The sequence below is a fragment of the Macrobrachium nipponense genome, chromosome 24, assembly GCF_015104395.2.
Source record: "Macrobrachium nipponense isolate FS-2020 chromosome 24, ASM1510439v2, whole genome shotgun sequence".
NCBI lineage: Eukaryota > Metazoa > Arthropoda > Malacostraca > Decapoda > Palaemonidae > Macrobrachium > Macrobrachium nipponense.
Window position 1 is genome coordinate 31,073,308 of NC_061091.1, and position 26,016 is coordinate 31,099,323.

Genomic DNA, 26,016 nt, shown 5'->3' on the forward strand with positions numbered 1-26,016 from the left:
CCCTCCTTTGGTCAGCTTCTCACTCCCCCAATCTTGGTTCAATGCTGTAATTACTTCCCTTGTGGTGTGACTAAACATCCCCTAGCTAAGCAATGTAATAGTTCTTTCTGTGTAAACTCCCAGTTATTTCATTATCCTTTGAGTGGTTTGTAAATTTTTTCACTGAAAGAAAGTAGTGTGTAACGGCTCCCCACGTGTTCTTTGCCTTAGTACTGATGCTAGAATGCTAGCTAGCTCTTTGCAGACAAACACCGTGCCTGATGGTGGGAAAAATTGGGAACCCTTTAGAATAAGTCTTGCATTAAAATAAACCATTTGCGCAAAATTCTGATCTCCATGTCTGGTCCATTTCCCAGCCACGTGTTTCCAGTGGATCGACAGTCAACCACCTTTATTAGTTCCTGGACATATGTAAATAAATGTAAATATAGTTCATTTAAAACTAAAATCCAGCTTTTATGTACATTCCTCCTTTCTCAGTAATATCGGCCTTCTGCCGTAATTTTTATTCTTTTTAGTTGTGATCTCTCGTCCCTACATTCAAAGCCAATTTTTTTAGTGTGTTGGATAACATTTTCCAGAAGGGAACGAGCAGTTCAGAACATATAATTATATATATTTATATTATTATATATAATATATATATATATATCTATATATATATATATATATATATATATTATATATATATATATATATATATATATAATATATATATATATTATATATATGATAAGTGAAGCTTAATTCTGTTTCAGGCGTAATGCTTTTGCCTTTTCATAAACTCCGTAGTAGACAAAAATGAGAGAGAGAGAGAGAGAGAGAGAGAGAGAGAGAGAGAGAGAAATCTGCGCGTACCGAAGACTCTTTCACAAACATTTTTACTGTTTGCTGTTTGATAAGGGAACAAAAAAATACAGAAACTCATATGTGCCAAAAAAAAGAAACTCCGCTCAGAAGTTTACAGATTGCGATTTTATCTCTCTCTCTCTCTCTCTCTCTCTCTCTCTCTCTCTCTCTCTCCATAAATCATTCATAAATCCATCTATCTGCACCTGAAAAAGGTTGGTTATATAATTAACTAATAAACTGTACATCCGAAATAAAGATTTTACCACAGCTCTCTCTCTCTCTCTCTCTCTCTCTCTCTCTCTCTCTCTCCCCTTCTTTTCAGTTCACGCGGATAAGTAAAATGAGATTATAATTAACCTTGCTAACGCGAAAAGTGCGAGACTCCATTCTCTCGTGACGCAAAGGGCTTTATGGAATTCCGCCATTCATGTATTTCCTGTGTTTTATCTTCCACAAATTTCGGCTCCTCTCCAGTCTGTCTTCTCATAGTTCTCAGTCGAGTAGGCTGGGTTTTCCAACTCCTCTGGTGCACACAGGAGCCCAGCTGACAATATCGAGTACTGTCCTTAGTCTCTTTTACCCTTTTGCTTTAGTCCGATCTTTACTGTACCCAGTCAATTCTCATCCGATGTCCGAGGTTTCCGTCTTGAAGCCCGATGACGGTCCCAGTACTTTTCACGCAGCAGACTGATAATGTCAAACCAGTCCTCTCTGATTGTCTGCTATCAATTGTATTTTTATGTATATATATATATATATATATATATATATATATATATATATATATATATATATATTTGTATATGTATGTATGTATATATATATGTATATATATTTTAAATGTATATAAAAAATAAGTATTATGCTATATATATATATATATATATATATATATATATATATATATATATATATATAGCATAATACTTATTTTTATATACATTTAAAAATATATATGTGTATATATATACATACATACATATACATATATATATATATATATATATATATATATATATATATATATATATATATATATACAATTGACCGCAGACAATCAGAGAGGACTGGTTTGACATTATCAGTCTGCTGCGTGAAAAGTACTGGGACCGTCATCGGGCTTCAAGACGGAAACCTTGGACATCGGATGAGAATTGACTGGGTGCAATAAAGATCGGACTAAAGCAAAAGGAAAAAAAGAGACTAAGAACAGTACGCGATATTGTCTGCTGGGCTCCTGTGTGCACCAGAGGAGTTGGAAAACCCAGCCTACTCGACTGAGAACTATGAGAAGACAGACTGGAGAGGAGCCGAAATTTGTGGAAGATAAAACACAGGAAATACATGAATGGCGGAATTCCATAAAGCCCTTTGCGTCACGAGAGAATGGAGTCTCGCACTTTTCGCGTTAGCAAGGTTAATTATAATCTCATTTTACTTATCCGCGTGAACTGAAAAGAAGGAGAGAGAGAGAGAGAGAGAGAGAGAGAGAGAGAGAGAGAGAGAGAGAGAGAGAGAGCTGTGGTAAAATCTTTATTTCGGATGTACAGTTTATTAGTTAATTATATAACCAACCTTTTTCGGGTGCAGATAGATGGATTTATGAATGATTTATGGAAAGAGAGAGAGAGAGAGAGAGAGATAAAATCGCAATCAGTAAACTTCTGAGCGGAGTTTCTTTTTTTTTGGCACATATGAGTTTCTGTATTTTTTCTTGTTCTCTTATCAAACAGCAAACAGTAAAAATGTTTGTGAAAGAGTCTTCGGTACGCGCAGATTTCTCCCTCTCTCTCTCTCTCTCTCTCTCTCTCTCTCTCTCTCTCTCTCTCTCGCTCTCCTCTCTCTCTCTCTCTCTCTCTCTCTCTCTCATTTTTGTCTACTACGGAGTTCTTGAAAAGGCAAAGGCATGACGCCTGAAACAAAATTAAGCTTCACTTATGTACGATCTCATAATTTAATTCTCCCGTGAGTCTGCCTTGTATTTTCAATGAAGATCAAACTCTAGAATTTATGTTACAGATTCTAATATGTGTATTTCGAGAAAATACCTCTACTCTGTTAAAATACTGCCCTGATATGTCTATGCCTCGACCTGGATTCTGAATTTCTGTGCGCATGTTAATACAAAACTCTTTTGATTGATAATAATGCATGTGACCCGATCCTTCCAGTACCGCCACGCGTTAAGTGAACAATTCCTCGAAGTTATACTGCGAGCAGCAACGCAAGAAACACTGCCAGTAAACTTCACATCATTCAAATGTTAACGGAATGTCAACGAAAGAGAAAACTAGAACGGGTGATTCAGACATTCTCCGTGCATGAGTCAAGTAACGCGGCTTCTACAAATGGACAGTAACTTGACTTTTACAATAAACATTCTTTCTTTATTATAATGGCCGTGCTTTGAAGAAGTGTTTTTGTCAACTTCTTTAAAATAGATTCTTGTTATTGAAGAACAATTTTACGACAATGTGAATACCTGTGTAGCAAAGGAATCCTTTTTGAAATTGCTAGCAAATTTTATTTACCCTTAAATTTCCATAAATCAGTGACGACAGGGTACAAATATGATGACTATGGCTAGACTACGGTGTTATAAAATACCCTATTATTGCTAAGAGCAAGGGTCTAACTACAGTATTGTACGTGTGCGTATACGGTAAGTATGAATAATTCTTTAACATTTCGGTGACGGTCTTAAATAGTATTTTGTATAATGTATCAAAATGTTCAAGGCTCAATAACTGTTTAAAGAATATTGCCTGAAAATTCGCAAAATGAGTTTCTCTCTCTCTCTCATTATTTTACAGTGGGAAAACACGTTATGTGAGTTGGTGTTCTTCCAGATCACATCGTTACTCTATAAAAATGTGATATATATATATATATATATATATATATAATATATATATATATATATATATATATATAATCTTTTCATTGTCAGTAAAGTCAAAACTGTGTTGCTATGGCATGTCATCATTAACATTCGATGTTAAAAAAATTCTCAAAAAAACGGTAGACTATATATACAGCCCCCAATTCAGAGTGGGCTTCATTTTAACATTCGGAGTTTTTGCACGCGAGCCTTCATAAATCGAAGCTGCATATAAGCCCCCTGTCTTCATAATGTAAGCATCATTTTTACAGCCTAAATAAAAATTTCTGCCATGTCTGAATCATTTTCAAAATATTAGAGAGTCACCTCTGCAATTTCACGAGCATAACTGCTGGAAAGCAGAGCACCCGGTATTATTTTGCCCCCAATGTTAGTCGAGGAGGTGTCATGTTGCAGAACGGCTGCTTCCTCAGGGGAAAAGAGCTCAGTTGGTCACTATATTTCTTAAAGCTTACGTATTTTTTACTTCACTTTTCATTTCAAGGGAAATTCTGATGATATTCTAATGTACGATAGCTGAACATTAGTCACGCTGTATGTCAATTATATAAATAACAAAAGTAAAAAAACTTCATATCATGAAATACAAGAATTATGACAAGGCGCAACTATTAAACGCAACGGAATTCAAGTGGATCTTTTATTAGCTTTGTATTCTTCTATTTGTATTGTTTACATGATTTTAAATGTTGACCAGATGCAGGTATATTGACCACTCAGGTTCACTTTAATTTCTTGACAAAATCATAGAATATTATTAATCCATATTAATGCTTCAGATTCATCATCTATAATAAATACTGAATCCTTGTACGTGATTTCATTTTACAATACAATTGCCAATCCACTATTTTTTTTTTTTTTTTTTTGCATTTGATGCACAAACTTTTCTATTATTAATGTACTCAATAGGTATCCTAATCACATTCTGTTCTTTACTCACTCCCTTTCATGACTGCAACGGCAATCTCATTACGCAAATAAATGCAGAATCCATCATTGCCCTTGACTTTTTTTTCAAACAGACTGCTTGTATCAGATGAACGTTCGCTAATTACCTTTATCTTTATAATATGAGTACTTATGGCGTCAGACTGAAAGGTTATAATATTCATATTTCACTTTATCAATATAGCCTTGCCGCTTGTCAGATGCCTAAGCTCCAGATACAGACCTTCATTCATTTGAGCTCTAAACGCACCAACTTTAGAAACTTTACCATATTAAAATATTTATTCTCTCCCTTTTTCCGACCTCATAGAACCTTTATAACCTTTACCATAATATTAAAGTATTTATTCTCTCCCTTTTCCCGAACTCATATTTTCGTATAGATCAGTAACTTCAAAATTAACATCATTGCGTTCAACTTTCGTGCCTGATGGTCAACCATAACAGTAAAAACAGGCGGAAAGAGGCACCGGGGGGAACATAACCTCCGCCAAAGTCAAATCCTTGCGAGTACATGAAACATCTTACAGGTTCTTATAGCAAAAAAAAAAAAAAAAAAAAAAAAAAAAGTCAGACTTTCGTTGCAGAGGTTATTGTTGAATTTGGTTAACAAAATCTATAGTAAGATAGTTTTCTTTCTGTCTGTTCTTTAAACCATAAGCTGAAAACCCTAACAAACAGAGTCAAAAGACCATAAACTCAAGAGTGCTGCTCTACAGGAAAATTAGCCTGGAGAGAGGAAAACAGTTACATGAAAATGTGATCAGTAAATGAATATGTGCGAATAGAAAATACGACCGATACACCTGGATTCAGGAGACGTCAAGTGAATGTAATTTCCGTAATATCTCACCCATCACTTCTTTGGTAACCCTGCTAAACAAAAGACAAAAGAACTAACCGAGCGAAAACATGACGTCCTTAGCCGAGGAAATGACGACCATTTGTGCGTAATAGTGTCTCTCCTCTCTTCGACTAATTTTAGACTCCCTCTCTCGTGTTATCTAATATCGCCCAACAACAGAAACACATTTCCTCCATCCCGCAACTGTCTCTCCCTTCGATCAGCATTCAGCAGCAGACTGACCTTTGGAGTTTTTTCCTCCAAGAGCTTAATGACATCTGCATTATCTCACCTGAAGTCCAGTTCCTCTTTTCCTACTTCGGAATTCTAACTGCTAATGGATTTCCACCACCACCACCACGCTTACTTGCGTTTTTTTCCAAATCGTTACTGTTTTTCATATTTATCTTTCTGTTCTAATTATTCTTTGCCCTTTTGTCGTCTCTTCACCTCACAAATGGAATTCCATTAAACAATTCTCAACTGTCGCAGATGGCTTCATTAATTTCGTTCATGCAACTAGCCAGTATTTTTATTTCCTGCTCTAATTAATTATGCCGCATTAGCTGCCGTCCCTTCCAATGAAAACTGCCTCAAAGCCTCTGCCTGACTTCTCTACTTTAACCCTTTATTTTTTTGCCGACTACTTTGTTCGTATTCCTTTATCCCTGCCCCAGACTAATTTTCATCACATGTGTACGGTATGGACTCTTTTTATTGCATGAAATTATAAGTTATTTTATAATGTACTCCTTAAAAATAATTATTTTTTTTACACGAGAACATGACATAATAACCACACATACGCACGGTATTAAGGTGTTTTCCTTAACAAGGAGTGACTTGAGAGGGGGAAAAAAAAAAAGACGAAAGTCGCAGTCACTTCAATATTTAAGCCGCTGAATAAATGATTAGCCCCGAGCGTAGAAAAACTTCCAAAGCTTTGACCGTTTTGTACGCCCACACATCGAAGACGCCCCAAACACGCGCTGCTGCGCCTTTTACCTGCGTCTCGATCTCACCCTCCCATTTCCTGGATATTACGGTTCCCCCTTTTTTAATGTTCCACCCACAACTTCAGAATCATACTTACAACACAAAGCGGAACAACTGTTTAATGAATCAGTTGGTATGAGAGAGAGAGAGAGAGAGAGAGAGACTCCCTCTCTCATAACAACTTTTTCTTTTTTATAAAATTTAAAGATAGTAACAAGCTTCATCAAAACAACATAACAGATATTTAATTGGAATATTTTTGTACGATATCGTTCTATTTCTGATGTGTTTACAGGAGCCTCTTGGTGCACCCTTTGTTACCAAGTACAGTCGAACAAAAAGATGTTCAGACAACGTGCTGCATGAACTTTACTTAAAATGTCTGTGAATAACGTTGCAGTATAAATAATCATTCCTTGTACAAAGAACATTCTTTAAGATATGATACACTTTTGCAAGTTTCAAAAGAATTATAAAGATCCTTCCAATATCATTGACTTCCCTGAGTACTATTAACAAAGTGAACTTCATACTGGATAAAAGAAACTCGGTCTAGAAATCTAACGTACTTTTTTAAACAGTCTAAAAGGCTACTTAATTCAGCAACTTCAATTTTCAAAAAACGGCCAATGTCACTTGAGCTTAACGACCTGGTCCTTGGAATCTAAGAGGGGTAGATTCGGACTCTTCACTTTCAACATATCACTGAATGGGTTAGACTTAGAGCCTTCGCCGTGATAACCGATGTTCATTTGTCCTCAAGTGGAACGATATTACGCGTTTGTGTGGAACGGTAGACAACTGAACGCAAGAGCGTAAATTCAAAACTGACCAAGGAAAATACTTTCTGACGACCGATATACGTAGTATACTTCTACAGCAATCCAGAAAGTGCAAATTACCATTACCCTGGGTGCACTGTACTTGAGAAAGAACGAAAGTAGCTAAATAGATAAAGAAATAGACGAAAGAAAGCATCGTCGTCGGTAAAACCGCTCGAAGTTGCCATTTAGTTTTTTCTTTTTTACCATTTTCCACGCGTTTGAGTGTCTCTTTAACCGTGAAATGCTGTAATTCGCGTGTCTTACATCGCTGCAAGAAAATGCTGGAAAAATAAAAATTTCTGTATACGAGCACTCACCACAAATGTTGCGCGTTCTCTTTCTCTCTCTCTCTCACTCTCTCTCCCCTTCTCTCGCGTTTTTTGTCCTGTGGAGTAGAATAAATATAAATTGAAGCAAAATTGCACCAAAACAACTTTTATTTATGACTTATCATTTTATGTATACATGCTTCGTCTTCCCTACCATTTGGCTTTTTTTTTTTTTTTTTTTTTTTTTTTTTTTTTGTACGGTATCTGAGATTTTATTTCACAACACAGTTATGGATGGATTTTACAGGACAAATTTCTTTGCGACATCAGTATAATACTACCTTCAACTTGGACTTAAAGGTACAGTATTAAATTCCTCTTCACATACTACTAAGAGCACTGCTCCTAATTTACAACAGTAGTTTACGCTCTGTTTTATTTATGATTATGAAACATTGTTCTTAGTGCGGTCTACAATTTACAAATATTCCTATGATACAAACAAATAAAATCATCGGAGAAATCTAAGGAAAATGAAGCATTTGCATTCACATCGCAAATATTAATATAGATACATAACTGTCCGTTTTCAAATCCCAGTACGATCTTCCACAATTTGATTTTTCATTGTCAATGACACAAAATGACAGGGGGGGGAAATGCCGTTTGCACCGAGCATGGGTAAAAATCTTTCTGCGTCATTTTCCTGTTTATAAGAGGAAAATCTCGTGAATATTTGGTAAAATGGTATCAGTCGGGCAAAACCCTTATGACCACGGGAAAAAGGATGTAACTCTCCAATAATTATTTACCGATGTAATTCATAAATTTGCATTTAGATTAACGTAAAATACAAATCTTGTTTTAAAGAGAGAGAGAGACAGAGAGAGAGAGAGACTCACAGACCCGTTATGACACCCACATTTTTATATTTATTAATCCCATGGATTCAAAGAACAAAGGCATGGCTGGAAAGATCGAAGGATAAATACATATATATATTATATATATATATATATATATATATATATATATATATATATATATATATACATGTGTGTGTTTGTATACAGAGAGAGAGAGAGAGGAGAGAGAGAGAGAGAGAGAGGCAAGCAGTTACTTATCAGCAGCAATTTTTTAATCACTTTCTGTGCGGCAAATTTCCAATCTTAAACTGAAAAAAATAACATAGAAAAAATAAAAAATTAAATTATAGAAATAAAACTATCTGTATGAGTTTTTCACAGTAAACGTTGTGCTCTCACTCTCTCGTGACCAGAGATAAAGGCCCTTGAATATAAACCTAAAGAAATGTATTTTTTCCGAAGCCTTATAATTTGTGTATAAGTGGTGCCCTTGTTATCAATTTGATTTAAAGTTTTTAAGCAGAAATAACACGACAAACGTTTTACTGGGCTTTATTCATTTTTTTTTTCTTTTAATACCCCTTCCAGTTATGGATTCGCTTTCAATTAAATTTGCAATACTGGTTCACAACCTAAATAAGACCTCTTTCATGATTATGGTGTACGATTTGCTTACCTATTTATACTTCATAACAGCCGAAGAACTTTAAGTGTTTCCTACCAATGAACAAATCTTCATTGATTTATTATTTATTTTTCCAAAACATTCACTATTGACAGAAATTAAACGTTCCACTTCGAACAACAATCTTAATAACGAATAACGAACTACCAAGGAGATGTCGATGGAATACCAAAGATTGATTAATTGATTTGTTAGTTCTTACTGGCATCGCAACGACGAAAATGCCACAGAAATCACACGTTGATGGCGAGAATGTGTGATTCAGACATTCTTCAAGTATGAGCCAAAGCGAGAATGTCAATGGCGTATTTCTTCTGTTGTTTTCGCTTACTCCTCGGGAAGTAATCCTACAAACTACTGTTTTGTTGTTGTTCTTGTTCTTGTTGGGGTGGGGGGGTGGCTAGGAAAGCCCTGGGGAATAGCCTAAAAGTATCTGAAAAACGTTTCGCATTCAGTTAAAGATACAGGAATCTTAGGATAGGATAATTATGATTTATTTCTTAGAATGAAAATGTAAAACATAAATAATGCGCATGTTAAATAGTACATAACAATCATTTCTAATAAAATATAGCGTATTTCTTTCAATTTTCGCTGGTGAAACAACGCTTTATTTTGCCGTATATTTTAGCACGCGCTCGAGTAAGTTGGAGGTCTGATCACGCTTTGTTACACTTATAACACCAACTTATTTACTGTCATGGTGCAGTTTCCACCCACAGTAACTATACCTCCTCAGCAGTACGAGACGGAGTATATTTGTTTGTAGTTCTCGGGTGTTTCTGAACTATTTCAACTGAATCATCCTCATGACAGTTTTGTCATTGTGACCTAATTCGTCTTTTCACATCTATAGAAGGTACATGCTTATGTATTATACAGGATATTAAGAATATTATAATGACCTAAAATCATATGTATCACGTGCAATTGTAGTCAAGTGAATATCGTGAAGAAAAATGACAACAAATTATAAGAAAATAAACGAAAAATTGAACATAGTTAGCATTTCAAAATGTGAGACTATGGACAACAATCACGCTGCATTAAAAGACTATGATAAAATAAGACCATTTTCTCGAGAAAGGGGTCTTATTTTACCCTCATTTCAAACTACTAACAAGAAGTCTTTGGGAGGCTTAAGCCCCGATTGCTTGCTTCAGGGGATACAGGGAATGTTATCTTGCATCGCTTACATGGTTCTGCCACATTCCATAAAAAATGAGTAAAAATAAGTAATATGTAATGCCAGTGACATTCAATACTCATCCTACATTAATTTCACGAATGGTAAATATAGTTTCGGCAAATCAGATTATCTTTTTGCACCTAAGTATCAAAACAAATTATGTGATTCCTCTTCAGTACAGTTGCCATCATTCTCTTGATTACTGGCTATCATGAAACAGGTAGTAAATCGCGCAGGGCAAATGGTTCTACATCAAAAGCAGGCTGCAAAGCCTTCGCCTTGCACCTCTGCTCTACACCCAAAACAGAGAACATCGGTTAGAGCAACTGAAGCCTTCAAAGAACGAGGACATCAGCTAAAAACCAAGCACAAGAACAGATGTTAGGATAAAAAGATATAGCACCAAAGGCGTAAGCTTTATCTGAGCGAGACAATTTGAGTACACAATAAAGCCACGTCTATGGACGAAACTCTGGAAACATTCCGGAGCAATTAGGAACAGCACTGTCACATAAATACAGTGCGAATGTTAATGCCCCCGCCCCGCCCTCACCACTTTTTTTATTTCATTTATCTATTTACTCTTTTTCTTTCACCGTATTAACTAGGTGGTGTGCCTGTTAAGGACACTGTTGCTTTGCAGTTTCTATCTCCAACGAAAAAGTTCTATCTATGAACTGCTTGTACAGTATATAGGAGTAAATAAGACTTACCTAGTAAGAATTGCAAATATAAGCAGAAGCGCAAAAGGTTACGAGTGAATTTATCATAGTTTTCAGATGGTTTGACCTTGGAAAGAATGTGCAACGACTGGTTGGGGAAAAATACAATTTAGAAGAGTGAAAAGGGAAACGGAGATGAAAAACCTAGAATGGATTCGATAAATGGGAGGAATGAGGTACTGGAAAAGAATAACCCAACAATTCTAAAGCAATAGGGTGAATGATGAATTGCGTATACAGGGTTTGAAGCCCTGCTGAACTGCTTTTTCGTTAATGAATCAGTCAGTTCTCGGGGGCATCGGCTCTCCCAAAGCATCTTTGTACTCGTACATTTTATCTATCACTGATCCTGTGGTAGGTGTGTAAGAATACTACCACCGTAGGTCCTGCGTGTCGTAAAAGGCGACTAAAAGGACAGCAGCTGCCTTGCAGTCGTACTTTTTAGTAAAAGGCTAGGCCCACACCCAATAACTGTGGAAACTGCTGCCTTGCAGTCGTACTTTTTAGTAAAAGGCTAGGCCCACCACCAGTAACTATGGAACTGCTGCCTTGCAGTCTTACTTGTTAGTAAAAAGCTAGGCCCACTGCCAGTAAGTGTGGAAACTGCTGCCTTGCACTCGCACTTTTTAGTAAAAGGCTAGGCCCAACGCCAATAAATGTGGTTGATGACAGCAGAGGCATGCGATCGTAAAATCTCCCTTTGCCAAACAAGAAATCATGCCTGATGATGCCTTTGATAGAAGGCAGTAGAGAAGGCGCATCAGGCAACCGACCCCTTAATCTAGGGATATCAGTGGGAAAGAAGATTTTATCTTTATCTCTGACTTAAATTTAACCAATAATATCAACTTGTCTGAGGAGTTTTTATAAGTTACGATTACTCTAGTAGTGAAATGAAACGAGTATTTAACGATGGCTCGTATCTGTTTCCAAAATGCTAAGGATAACAGGGTTTAAATAATGTTTTTATGTTCATATGCACAGGTGTTTCTGGGTTCAAATGCTTACACGATGCAACAGACCACAAATGTGCAAAAATATAATTTTTTCAATCCTCACTAGGTAAAAAGTAACCTATAATTTTTGCAACCCTCGATAGTTAAAAAAAAAAAAAAAAAGTAACCTATAAAAAAATAAGATACAAGAATTGCACACTAGGGCCCCTACCGCCACTGATTTTAAAATTGCTAATCTGTTTACTGTCGAGCTCTTCCTGAAATCTTGAAATAAAAATTACTAAATTAACATCGGTGCACCCATCTTATAAAATCTGAGGAGTTGCACAAGTTTGTTTCGAGAAAAACAAAAAATCCATGAAAGATGTTAAATACCTTTCAAGCAAAATAACGTGCGCGATAAACAGTACTCACCTCTTCTAACCCGTACTTACATTTCTGGCAACTCCTGAACTTACTAAGATGTTTAAGTTACAGTTCATCATCTACCATATAAGGGTAATCTGTACTGAGAACAAAACGTGATATTATATCCCGGCAAATATCTTCCAACAGTGTTTCAAATGTCAAATCGTTTAGTCTCCAGTAACTGATAAATGATCAGCTGTTGTTGTAGTTGTAACTAAAAAAACAAAATGGAAACGTATATAAACCGAAATTCATTTTATTCTTTAATGATCACAAGGCAAAACTGTCCGATGGGTCATCATGAAACAGATTCATGCCAAGCCGGCAATAATTGTACGTATTCCTTCTATGACTCAAGCCACGGTCTAGGTAGACCGTGACTCAAGCAACTCCTATTCTTCACGCTTCATATGTACACGAGTCATGAATATAGAATCTGCTGTACATGCCGCTTAAAACATGGAAAAACAGCAATTATTTTATTTTCAAGGCAGAAACGAGTTACCCCAGTCAGATCCGTACTATAACGTTTGCATAGCTTATGTATGAGAACGGGTAATTGTGCAAAAATTGTGATGGCTCACTCCTAACCATAATTATGATACACTTTACTTTCGCAAACCATACTCATTTTTTTACTATACAATCTATCATTAAGATCTGTTTATCCACTATAAGTTTACTAAAAGATTCCTGCCCTATGGGGTAATATTACATATAATGTAATATCACCCCATGGTAATATAACATTATATGGACTGGGGCTATATAGTAGCTTAACTTTTAGAATTGATCAAATTAGTTTCTATGGTATTTAAAATTTCGACCACATTTAGGCTAAACACACAATTCACTCACCGTGTTCTCAGCGACGATTTCCTGAATTCTTCATTCCATGGTTGGCTTAGCACTCAACATTTGGCTGTCACATCATTGTTCACTTCACTGAATACCATAAATTCATTTATCGTTTACCAACACTTGTCATTTTATTATATCAGCCAATCACTGGTAAGAGAGGTCATTAAAATCCAATAACTAATGCTAGTGAATTCCCTGGATCGACATCTGAGCTATTGGAAAGGAATGTAAGAATTTCATGAATTCAAAGTCGCCTGCATTGGGAACAAAATGAGTGCATACATAGGCCTGCAAGAGCGAACTGCTAGGATTTTAGTACGCCTAATAATCTGTCAGTGTCGGTAAAATTGGAGTTACCTTTTCAATTTCATTTTTTCTCGAGATATTTCATCATCAAAGCGGGTCATAATTATTCTTCGATTAGCCTATCGTCATCATATGCCTGCATAGGCCCTATCCGCAGAATGTTCTACCACAACTATGACAATGTGGACAGTGCTGTGATTAAATGAAACGTGCACTGTACATAAAGCCTTTCATTGTGGTATTTTGTCCTTGTTTTGATCCCAGTCTCATATCTTTTTATCTTTATCTCTAAACTTATAACATATATATAACTAAAACATTTCCAAATTAGAAGTTAATTCACAAGGTAATACAAAAAACAAAAATATATAAAAAATTGTCTTCTCAAGGCTATAGCAAAACCCATTAGTCTTGTCTTTGTCTTAACGACACGTGCGTCTTCTCTTTCGTAAGTATTGTTAACTTCTAATTCAACCATAACTGGCATGTCCCACTAGATGAGTACTTCATTATTTTATTCACAGGCTCGACAGTTCCTGTGCCAACAGTTGAGAACGAATTATATATATTTCCGGCTATAAACGGACACACCTAATTCCTTCAGCATGAAAAAATACCTGCTGGAAATTATAGCAGTGAATTTAAGGCAGTTCTTAGATTGGTTTTCGCTCAAAGTTCTGCTGTGATAAGGAAGAATTGTGTCGGCATCTCGTGATGTCATGCCGCTAGTACTAATGACACAAAATGATGTTCATTTTTATCATCGAGGCACAATGGTCGTAAACTGGCATATCTCTCTCTCTCTCCATAGCTTGCACTTACATGGCTGGAGCAAGGTAGCCTACATGAAACAGGCTTAGCATATTTCTGATACAGAATTATTTTAAGTTTATTCAAGTCATTCGAAGGAAAATTTTATTTCCCATAAACCATGTTAGGTAATGTGACGCTACTGAGCAAAGTTAATGATAACAACTATTAGAAATCATTCCTACTGATTCTTTTTCGGGTAAACAAAGATGTCCATCTTTGGCGGCAAATTGATAAGAGCGACAGCAGTTTATCCGCCAGTACTGGTTTCTGTTGTCAAGTTCGGCGGCAAGACGCCAAAAGATGTCAGAAAATGCGCAAGTATGGTAACAACCATTTTAACGGATCGATTCCTTATGGGAATCATTCCAAATATTCGGATTCGGATACCTTTGCCCCATCAAAAGCTGGTGCTGTTTCTGCGTGTGTGTGTGTTTATAAGACCAAATGAAAATAAAAAATTATTCGAATAACCGAACTTAATATTTGATTTAACTTCAATCGGACACACACTAGCTGTTGAAGTTGTTTGTTTGTAAGTTGTTAAATAACAAGGAATCACATGGATTATTATACCAGTTTTCTCAAAGAGCAATTATTTCTCAATATTTACATTTTTTCCAATAAGCTGGCTATTCTGAGATTGTAGTAGCTGACATTAATCTTGGATTATACTAAGGAAAAGGTGCATTTCCGGTTAAGAAAGTGTTTATAGCGTTAAAATGTTACTAAAAATATGCAAAACAAAATTCAAAGACATCAATAGAAATCATCTACAGAGACATTTGTCACTACGATTGTATACAAAGACAACAGCTACGTGAAATACGAATCCTGATTATTTATCGAAAGTGTCAACAACAATTAATTAAAACACAACTGAAAATGTTTTCTCTGGATGAAGTGCGGCCACTTGTTGGAGAGTATGAGAAGCTTTATCATCCCCTCCCTATTCAGAGCAAAAATGCCCTCGAGACGTGGAAACATCATTGATAAAAGTTAACAACGAAAATCGTACGGAAGGTCGCCTATGGTACGGATGTCACCTAACGTTATATATGATGCTAGGAAACAGGGAACCAACACTGCGAAACTCATAGAGAAACTGAGACTCGGCAACGGCGAGTTTTGTCGCTGCCGGCTCGTTCAGCTGAATTTATCGTACCGCTCCTCAGGCACAGAAAAGTTACATACAGGAGACTATGCTGCTCTAGGCGAAAGAATCCGAACGTACTCTCATAAAAACATATTCTAACAAGAAGAAGAGATCAAGAAAATTATTGGAGCATAATTTCTCCCAGCAAGAAGCGTTTCCTTCTCTAAATTTCGATCGGGAGTTTATGAAAACTGACACGAGTGAGGTTGTCTCTTATTGCATTCAACACATTGCCTTTACTTACGCATGTCGAAGGATAATAAAACATGAATTAGTATTACCCCAAATATTTAAGAAAATTACATACAAAACACCTCTTAGTTTTTCCTTTTCTAAGGTATCCATACACAATCCCAGGTTAGACAGATATGTAGAATATACGATTTAGGCCAAAAGCCAAGCGCTGGGATATATAAAGTCATTCAGCGCTGAAAGGAAAATTAAAGGTAGAAAGGTCTGAAAGGTGGAACAGGAGATAAACCTTGCATTTGCACTGATTCAATTGTCGGAGAGGGTGGAAAGGAAGATGAAAGAAAGGGAATATGAACGGAGGTACAGTAAAAGGAATTATATGAGTTCCAGCTAAGGGCCGAGGGGACGCTGCAATGATCTGTAAGTAATGCCTACAGTGCTCCTCACTAGGCCCCTACGAGGTCAGTCTCATGTTGTACGTTTCCAATTGGATTTTAAATCAGTAATAATTTTATATTTTCAAACAGCAACTGCGGAGGTGGTTTATAGCTAGATATTTTTCAGAATAACGAATCCTTTCCCCTATATTACCGCAAATAACTGTAAAACACATGTATTAACTCTCCTTAAATTACGTTTCAAACATAAGACTATAACCGGTTTAGAGTAAAATGAAACAGCGTATTAGCTTTTACTTTCATATTAGTGTTCATGAAGATTTTCCTGTTTACATGCAGGCATCAGTTGGTTGGTTGGGTCTCTCTCTCTCTCTCTCTCTCTCTCTCTCTCTCTCTCTCTCTCTCTCTCTCTCTCTCATTATGGAAGAAGTTCCACTAAATATCGATTGATCAAGATGCTGTGCAATTTGATTAAAAACGAATCCTTCTCATAGACTCGTATTCTGAGTAGCCTACGATTTTTAGCAGCACGAGAACGTTACATTACAGCCTCCAACTCCACGTGACGCAGAGGGCCTCTGAGAAATTTCCCGCCACCATGTGGTCTGTCTTCTACAAATCTCCATTCATCCCCAGCTATCCTTCCCCCCATAATTCTCATCCAAGTGGCTGGGTCCTTCAACTCTTCTAGTCCCCCACATGAGCCAAGCTGACATTATCACATATTCTAACACCACCGCCCCCACACCCGAGGTTGTGCTAGAACTTGTCCAAGCCAACTGGATATCCCTTTCATCAATTTATCATGTACAATTGGAACTCTGTCATTTCCTTTAAGTATCATTTCCCACTCCATCCCGTCATCTGACTCCTAAAATTCTTAAACCTGTAGTATCGTCATACCAAGATTCTTATCCATACAGAAATATATATATATATATATACTATATATATATATATATATATATATATATATATATCCATTACAAAATCGCATTATTATTTCATTGCGTCGACGGAAACAACAATTATGTACAATAATGAAAATTTTACACCATACGGAACTTACGTCAAATATGGAGAGAGAGAGAGAGAGAGAGAGAGAGAGTATCGGCATCAACTTTACCGGTATATATGAGGGTTAATGCGTAATCTGAATCTCAGGAAGAGATTTGGTTTAATACCTCATGTATATGAATTTTCTGTAAACATGTTAAAATTCGTCTTATTTTGATTTTTCATGGACTTTACGGTTGATTACAGTTCCATCTTTGGCGAACCTATATATTATTTCTAATAAACAGAATATTGAGTCATATATATTCTATCAGTTGAGCACTGTAACTATGCTATTTTATCCACACGAAGCCTCTTCTTCCTTTTAAACGCCTTAATATCTCCACACACGCTAAACTATAAGTAATTTAGCGAGGAGGGGGGAGGGGGGGAACAAATTTGCCTTGATCAAATAGCATAAGCTGTAACTTGATGTTTCTGTTGACTGGGCTGGTCTTATGTTAACAAGGGCTCTTGTTCCGGGAGCCGCTTGTAACAAAAGCAGATTGAAGGTAAGTAGTGTATAGTGTGTATTCAAACGGGAGCACCGACACAATTCAGCACATGACAATTCAGCTTAGAGACAATTCTGCGCATGACGATTCAGGGCAAGGATTATTCAGCACAAAGACAATTTGCTAAACAATATAAAAACATGGAAAACGAAGAAAACCGCGATCAAAATATTTTTTTATTTAACATATTATTGAATTTTAAAAAGTAGACAAAAATATTTATTGAAATGACATACTATATAATATTCCTGTACAAAAATATTCATACTTATTTATTTCTGTAATTCAATGAGGTAGCTTATATTTTGTAAGTATTCCAATTTGTTTGCTCGATTCCCATATTTACTAACTAGGGTTTTTATTGCCTTGGCTGTTTTCTGATAATTTGCTTTTTTTTCAGGAACCGTCATGTCCAGCTCTGATTCTCAGTATCCTTTTCTCTGTGTCGTCTTGCTCCAATTTCAAAAACGCTACTAACTTATAAAAGGTTTGGTGGTTATAACTCAATGTTAACAGAAGACTTCGGTGCCACCCTTCTAACGAGTTATTGGTCTTTGGTAGGTCTCCCTGCACCCGATCAAAAGTAGTCCATAACTCTGTTTTAAAAATAGCATCTCTCCTACGGCGTTGGAAGGGACGACCAATCCAAGTATCCTCAAAATAATTCATTAACTCTTCCAATTCAGGAGGCATAACATCTTACAAAGACTCAAATACCTCGCAAATATCATCAACTAGCACAAAAGCTAAGGCTACCAACATCTTACAATGTTTTCGAATATCCTCCTCGCTTATGTATAACTGTGTAAGATTTAAAGCCCGTATTTTCCGCCATATGCACTGAGCGAGATGAAAAAGCAACCACTTATTTGCGTGCTTTCAAACACATTTGAAAATGCATTTTGAAAAGCATTTTCAAAATCACAAAACATAGTATCGGGCGTCATATCTGGGGCTAAATTCAAAATTGTCCTTAATGCCCTTTCATATGAGTCCTGTGTTTTATTTTGCAAAAGTATATATATCACTGGGACAACACATCCTTCACAGAACATATGAATAACATGAAGTTGGTGGAAAAGGCCTGGGGCTAATTAAATGTGCCATCTGCAAGCCAGTTTTTGCATTCTTTGAGAAGTTCAATATATTTTGCAGTCGAAAAAATGAATATTCTGTTGGTATCTTCACCACCAGAATTATACAATAAAAAATGTTCCTCAATGTCTGTTACACGCAAATGGTCAAGCAATACAGTATCACTGACACTATTAGGTGCTGGAATTGGGTCACCATCTCTTTTTCTTCGACGTTGAACACTTCGTTGCAATGAAGTATACTTAGGTATATAAAACCGTAGCTTCATCTGGCAAAGAGACTTGAGTCTCTCGGATTATTCGTCTTGGAACATCATTAGAAGAACGAGCCCGTTCACGAAGATTTGAAATCATATTCTTCATTGTTGATGCGGCACATGAGTATGCGTCATAACTTCTTCCCATAAACTTCCATTAACATGAATTCGACCTCTGCAAAATCCATTGAAACAAACGAAGAGATGAGCACTTACTATTCAGGCTGAAATTATGATCATGACCTTTCTCTGATAAAATCCGCTCCATGTTTTTTTTTTTTTTTTTTTTTTTTTTTTAAGTTTTAGCTCAGGGAATGTTTGTAAAAAACTAAATTCCAGGAAAGGAAATACATCCAGTCCGAGTTTAGAGGAATACCAGTAACAATTATTCGCTTGTTGTTATAGCTTAAATAACAACCGTAAATTGTTCGGTGGTTGAAAGTGCAAACAATCTTTGATTATTACCAGTACTTTTAACTGCAAGTAGTTAGTTTTGTTTTCTGTCGCCAAATAAGAAATAAATTAGTATAATTTTCGGTATCATTTCAATAAATATCACATTTAATTTTTTTAATTTCAAAAATAATTTGCAAATCAAAACTAATTTGATCACTGTTTTCTTAATTTTCCATGGTTTAGCTTTATTTCGCCAAATTTTTCGCCAAATTGTCTTTGCGCTGATTATACTCTGTTTTTTCCATCTGTCCATCCGCCTGTGGTGTTTTCGCATGGTAACACTGCGTCCCGGTCTTTAAATATTTACGCTATGTGTAATTTTTAGGTAAATAAAAGGATATCTGGGTGTATATTTGCAACTGAAAAGTGTTTTAATAAATTACTGTATGCTAATTACACCGTTAATATTCGAAATAGGATATTATTATTATTATTGTTGAATGTAAGTTGAATGTAACTATCTATAGCCCGGGACGCAGTGTTACCATACGCAAACACCACAGCCGGATGGACAGATGGAAAAAAAGAGTATAGTCCATTCGCTGAATCGTCATCGTCATGCGCTGAATTGTCTCTAAGCTGAATTATTATGTGCTGAATTGTCGGCGCGGAATTGTCCTGTGCGGAATTGTCGGCCCACGAATCAAACGAGTGCGTTCCTGCCACTTCCAGCTTATGCGGCCTATTTGTCAAATGTTTGAAAACTTCCGCCTTGACAACTGCACCTCATCAGTCTACACGTGAGATCGTACGAATACCTCTGGATGATGGCCCGCTCACACGATGAATGCAATTTTGTGAGAGTTACTGACGTAGTATATCGGAAACGTGTGTGTGTGAGGAAGGTTCAAGACCAAAGTGCTGTGATCGAAGCAAGGAAATAGCCTTAAAACTTAAAAGGAAGATCTTCATGCCACAGCTACACGATATCCAGTAACAATGAAAATAAATATATTCACTAAAAACAGCTTTTAGAGAAAGAATGCAATAGACACCATTGTCAAGGAAATCTGGTTCTGACACTGACCAAGTAATCTTAATGAGATAAGGTGATTGCAAACCTCGTCAATGTTTAAATACCTATTCATTCTGAGGAAGTCATTTGCTTTTAAACAGAGGAACATGAGAGAATGCATTATTTATCGAACGGCTGTGAACAATGATAAGAACATTATTTAATGTTCATGAAATATGCTGAGTATTACATAGGGGGGTTGCTGTCTTTCTTTATATTTGCTGCATTCGAAATAGGTGATAAAAGATAAACCTCCTCGAACGGATTTGTCTTCAACATAAGCACGCTTTATAAAAAGTCTCTTTCAGTATGACGTGATTTACAATAATAATTATTTATTAAAGCTCGTCACTGGTTAACACAATAATCCTGAATTTTAAAAATATAAAAAAAAAAGAAGAGAAGGGGAGAGAGAGAGAGAGCCAGCACTCCGCGCCAAAAACTCAAGTTCTGTAATACTCTTTGCAGTATTCGGAGTTATTATGGGTTAATGGAAGGTTTATATTAAACCAACTGAAACGGATTTTCCATCATCTGTAGTTCTTTCCTCTGGAACAAGAGTAATTTAACAGGTTTGAGGATTCTGAGCTGATTGATCAAACAAACGTATCGCGTGGGAGCCAAATGGTCTGATTACGCCAGTTTTCATAACTAGTTAGGCAAACACAAAAATAAAATAAAATAAATAGGTGTGCATGGGAGGCCTTTGCGCCACCATTGGGCGAGGACCTGTGCTGGCATAAACACGGTTATATATATGTGTATATATATATATATATATATTATATATATATATATATATATGTGTGTGTGTGTGTGTGTGTGTGTATATAAAATCTATGACCAAGGACAGAGGAAGACGTCCACACCAACGGCATCTATTTACTGCTGCTAACGTTTCACTATCAAAGCTGGCAGGATACATTAAAATATAATAAAAACACTCACATCTAAAATTACAACCAAAATATAAGACAACGCTATATGAAAAAGGGGGATAAAACGTGACCAGTTGGACTAAATATAAAATCTGAGTGGCAAACAAAGAACTGCAGGCCGGAGTAAACTTACTCCAAGTAAAAAGTGGTTGAGGTAGTTTGGCTAATTAATCTTGGTACCAGTCGTTTAATATTAAGAATAGTGATTTAAAGATAGGAAACAAACAATTGCGAACTTTGAAAAGTATATTAAAATCTTTATAGTAGTCAATTTCAGTGTTACACCTTTTGGCATGTTCTTGAACATCTGAGAACTCCAGTCAAATTGAATGTTGAAACTTTTCTAAGTGATGAAAACAAATTTTAAAAATTAGGTGACTATAATTTCTCCACTATCTTACGAACTGAGAACAGGGTTGAGACATTTTTAAAACAATTAGCTGATCAACACTAAGAAGATGACAATGGTATCTATGAAATTTTTTACTATTCAAAATGAAAAAAAAAAACACATTTATAATGCTTTTTCGGGTAGATCTAGCAACACTTAACTCGCACATAAAGAAAGCATAAATTTATTAGTTGCAATGAATTCACGCTCACGCCAGTTTCGTAAGGTCTGTTTCAAGTCTGGAAGTGTTGGTTTTCTGTAGAACGTTCGAACCCCTCGTCCACAGTCCCAGAGAAAGTCACCTGAGATCACGATCTCAAATCTGTTTGAAGTTAAACTGAATTATCTAGAATTCTAAAAAGGCTCAAGGTTAATTATAAAGTGTATGATGATGATACTTGGTTCTATTTTCCTTTCGAAACGTTAGAAAATACCATTAGCAAAATTGATGTAAAAATGAAAGATAAAAGAAATGAATGTCGGCGAGGAAACAAACTAAATGAAGACAAAACTGAGAGTATGTTATTTGGATCTGATTGTGCACTACGAAAATACGAACACTTCAAAAGAATAACTATTGGCTCGTCATCCATAAACAAGGAACCTAGGATATCGATGAAAAATCATATACTGCATATTGTAAAAACCTATAACTTTCATATTAGAAACATATATATATATATATATATATATATATAATATATATATATATATATATATTTCAGTCCTTTAAAAACTGTAAGAAGTATTTTGTATTCTGTTCTTGCTTTTGCTGGGAGATAGTGTAACTCGATTAGTGGCGGGGTTATTCTGTCACGGTAAAGTAATTCTTTTATTAATTTGGCGGGTTTTTTTTGTTTTTTTTTTGTACTCCTTGCGTTTAGTAGGTAGTTTGGAAGACCGTAGTATATAGTGATGCAGTAGTCAAGCCCCGAAAGTATTTGGTTACAAATTGCTGTCTTTAGAATATCTTTTAAATATTTTCTGATAAATGCAATGTTTTTAATATGAAAGTTATAGGTTTTTACAATATGCAGTATATGATTTTTCATCGATATCCTAGGTTCCTCACTGCCGCTACAGTGTTTATGGATGACGAGCCAATAGTTATTCTTTTGAAGTGTTCGTATTTTCGTAGTGCACAATCAGCTCTCCACTTTTCCACCGCAGCATCCGCCATCTCTCTGGGGAAGAGAGAGGAGGAATCCAGCAACGGTCCGTTGCGTAGACCCCGTGTCACCTGTCGACCGGCCGCTCTGGTTACTTGAGTCAGGACTGGATCCCGTCTCCTCCGAACCAGTTTGGCCCACAGGTTGGCCATCTGGTGGGCGAGGTAGGAGATGGCCCTACCTCCAGAATGGCAGTCTCTTGAACGCTGAGTCTTCCTCGGGAACGATAGGTCCCGAGGAGGCTGCAACTCTGGATACTGTGAGGGTCCACAGATCCAGCCAGGAGATGGCCCAGAAAGCTGCCATGGCAGTGGATTCCAGGGCCGATGCCTCTTGCTGTGAGAACCAGAGGTTCTCAAACAGTAGGTGAAGAAGAGGCACCCCCGGAGTTAGACGAGCTATCTCCGGATCAACCTGCTTGGTCGGCAACGGGTCTACTGAAGGCACATAGAAGCGCCTCTGATGAGGTAGAGGAGGGGGAAGCAGCATGTCCGACCTGCTGGACCTGAGTGAGTCCTGTCCGGAGACGAGGGCGTTCACCTAGTCCAGCACACCGTCAGCCAAGGAAGACCGAGGTAGTCCCACCATCACTCTGGGTTCTTCTCAGGACCCCAAAATGACTCCAACCTCGATGGAGGGTCCGAGGGAGCAACCACCGATCATTCCCCGAGGTCGTTGTGCTGACGAATCAATGCAATGACCTCTGCAAAGGACCTCTGTATCTCAGGGGTGATTGCTCCTAAGGCGATGGACCGTCAGATCCATCCAGGCTGATCACCTCTCGAGACACTCTTCCTTCAGGAGGAAGAACCTCGCCAGACCCCTCGTGGTCTCCTCCAACCACTTGCGCATATGATCTGCCTACCAGCAGAGCCAGTGGGCTGGGAGGACTGCAGGAGATCGCCAACCCGCGGTGGCGACCGAGCTGCAGGTCTGGACCAATGGTCTCCGTGCGGAGAAGCCCTGGACCGAGGACGGTAGCGTCAGTCTCGTGCGTCAGGAGAGCTGCTAACAGTCGTGCGAGCCATCCGGTTCCGATGGGAGCGACGGTCAGGTGACTGGTAGTGTCCACTAACGCGGTGAGAATGAGCACTGTCCTCTCGATGCACCATGGTACCAAGTCCAGCCAAGGCTGGGACCTGGTGACTGGGGGGACCTCTTCTCAGCCTCGACACGTGGACGGTCTGGTGGGACCGTCACATCAACCCTGGGAACCGGTGGATCGCTGAGAGAGCGATCGCCGGTCTGGCGAGAGTCACCTGAGCGATTCGTACCAACCTTCCGCTCCATGCCTGGATCCTGATGGTGAGCATGCTCAGTCATCTGGTTCCTGGCTGCACGATCACCGGCAGGTGACCGTACACTCGGTGACGCTTGCGAGCAAGCAGCCAAGACGGTTCCCCTTCCGGAGGTGGAACCTCTGGAGCCAGGATCCCCGTCTTCTTCCCTGAGGAAGGAGAGACGGGCCTTGTTCCCGAAGGAATGGAAGGACCAGCGGAATACCCACCTGTCCCGGGAGGAGGGGCGGGGCAGAGAGGCCACCTTCTTCTTCCTCAGCTGGGGGGCCTTGGAAATCGAAGGGGAAGAGGCAGCAGAAGACGACAACGAAGATGAAGACCAAGAAGACGACGACACCTTCCTCTTCTTCTTGGACTTCTTCTTTGCCAGTTTCCTCATGACAGCAGACAGGCCCCATCCAGGATGGAGCTGGGGCAGTTGCAATGGCAACAGGGCCCAACTCCACCTGTCAGTAAGGACCTGTGGGCGGCAGCACTTCCACGGGCAGGTACAGAGGCAACAGGTACAGCGACAGCTACAGGAGGATGATCCAAAGGGAAGCTCTTCAGGCACTCGAAGCCAACCTTCTGCTCCGTGCCTGGATCCTGACAGTGGCATGCTCAGTCGTCTGGTTCCTGGCTGCATGGTCACCGGTAGGTGACCGTACACTCGGTGACGCTCGCTCACAAGTGGCCGAGACGGTTCCTGGTCCAGAGGTGGAACCTCTGGAGCTGGGAGCAGGGCTGGTACCTCCATGGTCCCCATCTTCTTCCATGAGGAAGGAGAGGCAGGCCCCGTTCCCGGAGGAATGGGAGGGCCAGCAGAAGACCCACCTGTCCCGCCGGAGCGAGACATATGAGTGTACACCAGGTGCTGTGCTGAAACAGCCCCTGAATACTCCGAGTACCTGTAAGACTCAGAGATCGCCACACCTGTTGAAGATCTCCACCTGCGAAGGCAGACACACCTGAGGGAACAACAGTTGGGTTAAAAGCGGGGGGGGGGCTCCTATTCGCTCAGAGGGGGAATGATCCTACCCCGAGTGGACCGAAGCCCCAAGTACAACTCCAGGTTGGGGTGTCGCCCTCCTTCCTCTGCACTTGACAAATCAAGCGGAGAGGACACATCCCCCGAAGGGGAGAGCCATACGCGGGAGCTGACGAGGAGGGAGAAAAGAAGATAACGTGTTGGTCACCAGAGGTGCCGAGGGAGAGCTTTCTGAAGACATCTTCGCGGCTCTATGCAGCTTCTTCCTCTTCCATACAACTCCCACTGCTTCTCCGACCAAGAGACACAAAATCACAAGTTAATGCCCGAGAGGTCCACAGTATCGCTGGACCTGAAAGCCCCACATTTATGCCCTCAAACTCCAGGGCACATGGGGGGCAAGGGGGCTTCTCCAATTCGTGGGACTGCATGTTACAATCAGCAATGCACTTCCACAAATAACAAACAAAAAAATAATAATAGAGTACTTATAATCACTTCCACACTAAGTATTCTAAGAGAAACAGGTTGAAAAGTAATCGTAAGCTTTGATAATCTCACGACAGAGGCAGGCAGAGAGGTGAGAACACATCTTCACCTGACGGCAGTCGAAAGCAAAGTGGTATGTTTACCTCCAGTCGGGCGGGACTCCCGACCATCGGACAAGCAGTTA

General features: G+C 38.3%; 1 protein-coding gene across 4 annotated transcripts in view; it reads right to left on the bottom strand.

Annotated features, from left to right (window-relative positions):
- Positions 1–15,538, bottom strand: part of LOC135205546 (uncharacterized) — a 161,021-nt gene extending 145,483 nt beyond the window's left edge. For 2 of the 4 annotated variants that reach the window (XM_064236304.1, XM_064236305.1), the window contains exons 1-3: positions 15,460–15,525; positions 13,323–13,537; positions 7,687–7,754 (exon numbers count right to left, since the gene is read on the bottom strand). The gene's annotated coding sequence lies outside the window, so the exon portion shown is untranslated. Of the gene's footprint in view, positions 1–7,686; positions 7,755–13,322; positions 13,538–15,459 lie in introns of all 4 variants that reach the window. The other 2 variants (XM_064236306.1, XM_064236308.1) reach the window with 2 other exon arrangements.
- Between the last annotated feature and the right edge of the window lie 10,478 nt (positions 15,539–26,016).